Here is a 6,553-nt window from a genome sequence, read left to right as displayed (position 1 = left end):
ATTCTGCTCGCTGTTTCCACCAAGCGACCGAACCCCGGGACTGCAGGCGGGAGCTGCGCTACCCTGGTAGAGATTTCCACCCGCCCCTTACCCGATCGCGGCAGTCACCGGTCGATCAAAACCGGGTACTGCAGACGGGAAGCTGCCCGTTCCCCAGGCTGAAGTTTTCCTCTGGTCGCTGCTCCCACCGTGCAAGCAGATGCCGGTACTGCAGCCAGGCAGTTCCGTATGCGCGGTGGCGCTTTATTTTCTGCCCCCTACTTCCACCGAGCGCCCAAACCCTCGTACCGCAGGTGGGCAGCCGCGCATGCGCAGTGGCGACCTTTTAGCTCTCTGCTGCCACCGTGCGACCAAACTGCGGTACTGCAGCCAGCAGCCGTGCACGGGCTGTAGCGACATTTTGCCGCGCTCACTTCTCCACGCCACTTAGTGACCCCCCGCACGCTACGTGGTGACGTCACCGTGGGGGCCGGAACCGTGTAGGCACAGCCCCTAGCGACAGGTGTTGACCCCTTGCGATAGCCCGTTGAGGGCGGTCCTGATACCCCTCGCCACGCTCTTAGCAACGGGCCCTGCCCCCGGCGATGGGCAGGCGGGCCGTCTGATGTCCGACCCACCTGGCCCCACCCACCCACTTTGGTGCTGTGCGGTGCACTTTGCTCTCTGCTGCCACCCTGCGAGCCTTCATCCCTCGGCGGGGCTCGGCCCGCCCCTTTTGCGGGGCGCTGTGGGAAGGGCGGGGGCGGGGCCCGGGGGTCGAAGAGCCCCAGCCGGGGCTCGGGCAGCTCTTGCTGCCCCTGGGCTTCTCTGCCGTCGGTGCTCCCGTGTTCCCTCGGGCGGTCGCAGCTTTGGGGCTGTCTCAGCCCCCCGGGCAGGCGTGCTCTGGCGTTTAGAGAAGCGGAGGCGTTGCCTGAGGTAAGGATTCCAGAGCTTGGCACTCTTTGGCAGCATCTGTACTAGAAAGGTCCCTTGTGGCCTGCTTTGCTTTTTTTCTCCCGGGATGTTGTTTCGGGCGCTGAGGGGGCGGTGAGACGGTTTAGTGGTATGGTGTTCTGTTTGGGGTTTGTTTTTTGCTTTGCTGGTTTTCTTCCCCCTTGTGAGATCATTTCATTCATTTATCATTTCATATTATCATTTACCCCGCGCCATTTCCGTCCCCTTTGGGCAGCAGCGGATCTGCTGCCGCTTCAGGCGGCCGCTTTCTCGAGGGCAAGGAGCTGGGACGACAACGGGCCGCTGCAGGCTCTGGTCAGGGTAAGAGGCTGTTCCCTGGGGAGCCGGCGCAGGGGGAGCGGAGGTACGCACGGGCACTTGTCGGTGCCCCTGGCCGGTAAAGGGAAGGTTAAATTGTTAGAGTGCAAATAAATACATTTTATTTAGGGAGGAGTCGTGACTAAATTTAATCGCACCTATTACTGAGCAAACCAGGCAGTCATTATTCCTAATCTGTAATTAAAAAAAAAATAAAGGCAGTCCTTTTTTATGCCATAAATAGAGTTGCGAGTCATTAATAGCTCAATCTAAATACAGCCGTTATTACATCAACTGCAGGCATTAATGACTCCTGATCAGAAACAAAATAAGGACAGTTTTAGAATCTACAATGAAAATTGAACTGGAAAGCTAAATTGGGAGTGGGTAATACTGAAATTGTAACAGGGCTGTTAGAAAGTTCAGAGGCAGCGACAGCTCCTGCTTCCAACCCAAGCAGTAAACGAAGCTTTAGATTCTTAAATGAACAGAAATAAAGGTGAGCTGTTAAACAGTGGCTGGGTTCAAGCGTAGGCATTAAGAAAATTTGCAGGTGCGGGTGATTCCTGACGAGAACTAACAATTCCAGAAGATTTAGATTTAAAATGACAAAGCTAATGGAGTGCCACAACCGCCCGGATGTAACTGCAGCCGCTTTGGGGGAATGCCCCAGCCCTCCCCAACCACCGCTATTAATTACTGCCAAGGAGAGCGAAAGTGAAAGTAGAAGCAGTGCAGGTGAAATGCGAGCAGTACGCTTTTCCTAAGTCATCTCTTCGTGTCAGGAGAGGAAAGAAAATGGAAAGAAGATGTTTGCAGGGGGTCTGTGCTGGGTTGCCTGCGCGTCTCTTCCGTGCGTCCTTGAGGAGACATTTAGCTCCTGTTGGGCGCTCGCAGGTGGAGACAGGGCGAGCTGGAGGCGGGATCGGTGCCGGCCCTGAAAAAGGGATGGGCAACGAGCTGAGAGAAGAGGGGGCAAGGGCTGAAAAAGGGTCTCCAGTTCTGCAGGGAAGGCAGCGGGATGTGACTCGGCAACCGCTCTGAGGAGTGCAGGGTCATTCGCTGCGATGAAGTCAGGGTCTGCGGCTGGCCCGGAGAGGCAGCAGAAATCCCAAACTCTTTGCAGGGGTACCGGCCAGATTAGGGCAACACCTGAACAGTAAAACCATTTAGGGGAAGCAGAGCTGGGCTGCACCGCGTGGCCAACCTCCCTCTTCTCCGTGAGTCCCAAAGGGGCAGCTCCAAGAATGTGCTGAGAATTCATCCCTTGCGCTAAAAATGAGACGTAAGTAGCACCCACCCGTGAATTTTATTTTCTCTCTCGCTCTGCGGCTCCTGCCTGCTTGTCTCTCCTCAGTGTTCACCTGCACCCGTGCTCGGATGGGGCAGCTGAGGGAAGGTGCTGCCATCTCCCCAGCCCCGGCGGACCGCCCCTCAGCTGTGTCCTCTGTCAGGGAGCGTCGTCATCTCTCCTGCCTCCCAGAGCGTGTCCTGTAGTGGCAGACGCGCGGGCTTTTCCCTGCACGCGCATACGGGAAGGGAAGCACAGTGAGAGCTGGGCTTGTCAAAGAGTAACGGGGGTGGTGGGAAGCGTAGCTAGAACCGGAGAGCTACAGCGCAAAAGCAAAGCAGACGGGACACAAAAGTAAAATGGTGCACAGGAATGCTGAGGCGAGAACTCCCGCAGCACACAGGAAATCAGTGTCGGAATCTATTTTCTTCTGACTGCCAAATTAAAAATAATGGCACGCTTTGCAACGCTAAGCTCGCTCTGATCGTCTGAACTGTTTCTTTCCAACTCCCCACCGCCCCCAGCACACCGCTCAGCCTCCTCAGCCTGAAATGCCTTGTTTTCCTTCTTTTTTTTTTTTTTTTTTTTATGACAGGGCAACTTCTGTTCCCGAGGTGGTGCCCACAGTACAGCTATCTCTTCGAAGGCAGTTTGGTTTAGGTCAGAGAATGTTTAGCCTGGACTGAATCAGCCTCTGTTTCTATTTCTGGAAATCATCGGTCCTGTGCATAAAGCCCGGAAAAAAGGAAATATGAACCAAAGGACGTGGGGCCTGCAGGGGTAGGAAAATATTTGAGAAGAGGTTCAGTGGGGAAATGACTGTTTGTCTGTGGGGCGTCCAGGCAAGCAACCCAGCTGCTAGAAAGCGGCGCTGTCCCCAGGATGGCCTCGGCGGTCCCGTCGGAGTCGGGGGAACAAGGACAAGGCAGGGTGAAGCATCTGGCCTGCCGTGTGGAACGTGACTGTACAAAGCACGTGTGATGCACTGCAAGTTCATTTGTTTAAACTGTGAGTTAAAGAAGGTGTGCAGTTGCTTTGTAAACAGCCGACGCTCTAAAGCTACACCCGTCTAACTGCTAGCTGTATTAAATCTATCGTATTGCTGTTTCTGCATTAAAAAAAGTAACAAACCAACACACCGATGTAAGCACGTCTAAGTACAATGGAAAACCACTGTTTAACGCGTGGCATGTGTGGGTTGTTTTTTTGGGGTGGGAGGGTGGGGTGTATGACAAAAACCTGCGAGAGACACACGCACACACGCACGTGTAATGTTTAGCGCTCACCTAAACCCAAAAAAGAAAATCCACTCTTTATTTTGCAGCATTAGCATTAGCTTCCAGCGCACAGCCTGAGCGCGTACCTCTGCTCTCACCATCTGCTCCCTCTTCAACCGTGTGTGGCTGTCATCATCAGCTTGCACAGGCTTTCCTCGTGCAAGTTTCCGCGACAGCTTACGAGAAGGCAGGGAAACCAACCCAGCAAGACGCGTAGTGCCTTCCTCTATGGGCTCCGTCCAGCCTTTGTTAAAATGAGCAGAAAAGAAATCTGCTGCTGCCTTTACCCTGACTCGCTCTTACAGAGAGCATCTGACTTGACCCGCAGCAAAGCGATGCCCCAGGCAGCAGCACGTATTGGCGCGCGCCGCGGTTTCACCCACCTGTTTTACTGCGCCGGTCCTTTCCCACGGCCGATGCCGCAGATGTGGCGCGCCCCACCCCCAAACCTCTTTACGAGGGTTCCCTGGGCTCTGCAAGTCGCCTGCTGGACGTGTTGCTGATTCAGGCACGGGCAAAGTCAGCTTCTTCGCTGGCCTCGGGCCAGGGCAGCCACGTACTCGAGGGAAACTCAGAATATCTCCAGCGAGATCTCACCGGGCGGCTGGGACCTCGTCAGTAGGGGAGAAAGCCAAGCGACTGACACTGAAAGGGAGCTCTTTGCTAGGCTGTAGATCGTAAAGTTAAAAAAGAAAACAAACCTGCCTTTTTAAAAATGCCCTCTTTTGAGTCTGCCACGTTTGATACAGATTTTTAAAATTGCAGGGTATATCTCCTACAGGCCTCATGCAAAGGGAAGTGAGTACCTCTGGCTCTCAGGACAAGGGGGTCCCTCAGGAGCCCAGGTGCTCACGCCAGCCGGCATCTGGCACAGCACAGGGCAGGAGCTTTGGCAGTAGTACGTGAGCTGAGAATGAGAGTCAGGCAGCACTGCACGCTTCTCCTGTGAGCCGCCGAGGCTCGCGCGCTGTACCTTCCACGAATAAAAGGCCAGAAGAGTCAGCATTTCTGCTAGTTCCAGCCTCATCCGTACCCTCGTTAGTGTAACTGTAAGCGAGCGTCCCGTAGCGACTGGGAGCGTGGCAGCTGGGCTTCCTGCGCTGCCTTAGGTTGTGCCCTTGGAGAGACCCTTCTCCGAGCCCCGGGCTGGGTGGGCTGCGGTGCCGTTCAACGCTGAATAGGCACGAAGGCCTATAAACAAAATGTATTTATATTGCACCCATACCCGGCAGCCAACCGCCGCTTTATTTACGTATTCTGCACCTCCTGCCGACGCTTTTAAACTTAGCCGATATTGCCGCAGTTTTCTCTGACGGGGCAGGGGACTGCCACGCAGCAGGGGGAGTTTCTGGGTGCCTCCCACGGACACAGACGTCCTCAGCTGGGTAGGGACAGGGTGAGAGCTGGAACAACTCTGCTGACATGTAAGGGCCGTCCCAGGGCAAGGCTCCTGGGTCTGGGGGCTGAAAGGCGAGCCGCGCTGGGTGGTTGGTGTGGGAGTTGTGGAGCAAGTAGGGGGAAAAAAAACCAAAAAGAAAAAACCATCCAAATGTTTCACAGCAGGTAGAAAGCTTGGCAGAAAGCAAACTGAATGCTGTAAAGACAAAAGCCGAAAGCCGGCTATGGACTGTACGAAAAGAGTCAGTGCCACGGAAAGAGGTTATTTCTTCAACTGACCATAGGAGGCTTTTTGTGAGATAACACAACACCTCTTCTTTCTGCTACAGCGCGGCACCGCAGCAGTAATGGGCCAGAGCGTGCGAGCGCCTTTGGCAGGATCGGTAACGGCCGGGGCACGGCCGACCGGCCAGCCCACCTTCCGCACAAGGAAAACACCATTCCCCTGGAACGCCACGCAGACCCAGGACGGGTAAGGCGGAGGCCGAGCCCAGGCGCCCCCATTGCCAAGGACCACCTTGGCCTTGCAGCGTCTCACGCTTCGGGGTGTTCTGCTGGCCGTGGCTAAGCTCAGGCCCTCTGCTCGTGGCTGCCCCCGGTCCCCCGGCGCCGGTCGGGCCCCAGCCCCCAGCGCGGTGCGGCGCAGGGCAGTGACCCAGCAGGGCGGCCCCACGGGCCCCAGCCCCCCACCCCTCGCCGTGCCTGCGGCCAGGGCCCCGCGGCCGCCGGCCCCTTCCTCCTCTGCCCGCTCCCGTCGCGGACGGCTCGGTATGTGTCACGAGGGGCAGCCCCGTTGAGCAGCTCTGGGAGGGCGCGCGGCTCTGCCCGGCCGTGACCGGGGCCCGCAGGGGTTTCCCGCTCGCTCGCTCGCCCCGAAAGGAGCTGGCCCCGAGCCGGCGCGTCCCCCCCCGCCCGGCCCACGGCGCCCTCGCGAGCTGAGCGCGGCCCGGCCAGCAGGGGGCGCTGGCGCTCAACGGCTGGGCGCGGGGGCGGTCCGGCGCGGGGGAGGGGCCGGTGGGGGCCGGTCCTTCCGGCCGCCCTCTAAGGGCCGCCCCGCGGGGCTCCGGCTTCCGGTGGCGCAGCGCGGCGGAGCGGAGGTGGGAGCGGTGCGTGGGGCGGCTGCGCCGCGAGGTGTCTCTTTGCGGTGCCGGGGCCCCTCTGCGGCCCGGCGTGGGAAGCCCGTGGCCGGCGGAGACTGCTCGGAGCTGGGCGGGGAGCGCCGCGGCAGTCCGACCGCAGGCAACCATCCCCTGCGGTGGCCGCCAGCTCCTCAGGACTCCTGGAGGCCTGGCAGCGCCCGACCCTCGCCTGCGGCAGCCGCCTGGGAGAGCAGCGC

General features: G+C 58.1%; 1 long non-coding RNA gene across 1 annotated transcript; it reads left to right on the top strand.

The window, feature by feature from the left end:
• Window positions 1-686: 686 nt before the first annotated feature.
• LOC142050873 (uncharacterized) lies at window positions 687-3,657 on the top strand. The gene is made up of 3 exons (XR_012658179.1): window positions 687-1,254; window positions 2,378-2,536; window positions 3,138-3,657. It is a non-coding gene; the product is annotated as an uncharacterized LOC142050873 (long non-coding RNA).
• Window positions 3,658-6,553: the final 2,896 nt, after the last annotated feature.

The sequence above is a fragment of the Phalacrocorax aristotelis genome, unplaced genomic scaffold (assembly GCF_949628215.1).
Source record: "Phalacrocorax aristotelis unplaced genomic scaffold, bGulAri2.1 scaffold_41, whole genome shotgun sequence".
NCBI classification, from domain to species: domain Eukaryota; kingdom Metazoa; phylum Chordata; class Aves; order Suliformes; family Phalacrocoracidae; genus Phalacrocorax; species Phalacrocorax aristotelis.
This window is presented reverse-complemented; position numbering and strand designations above follow the sequence as displayed.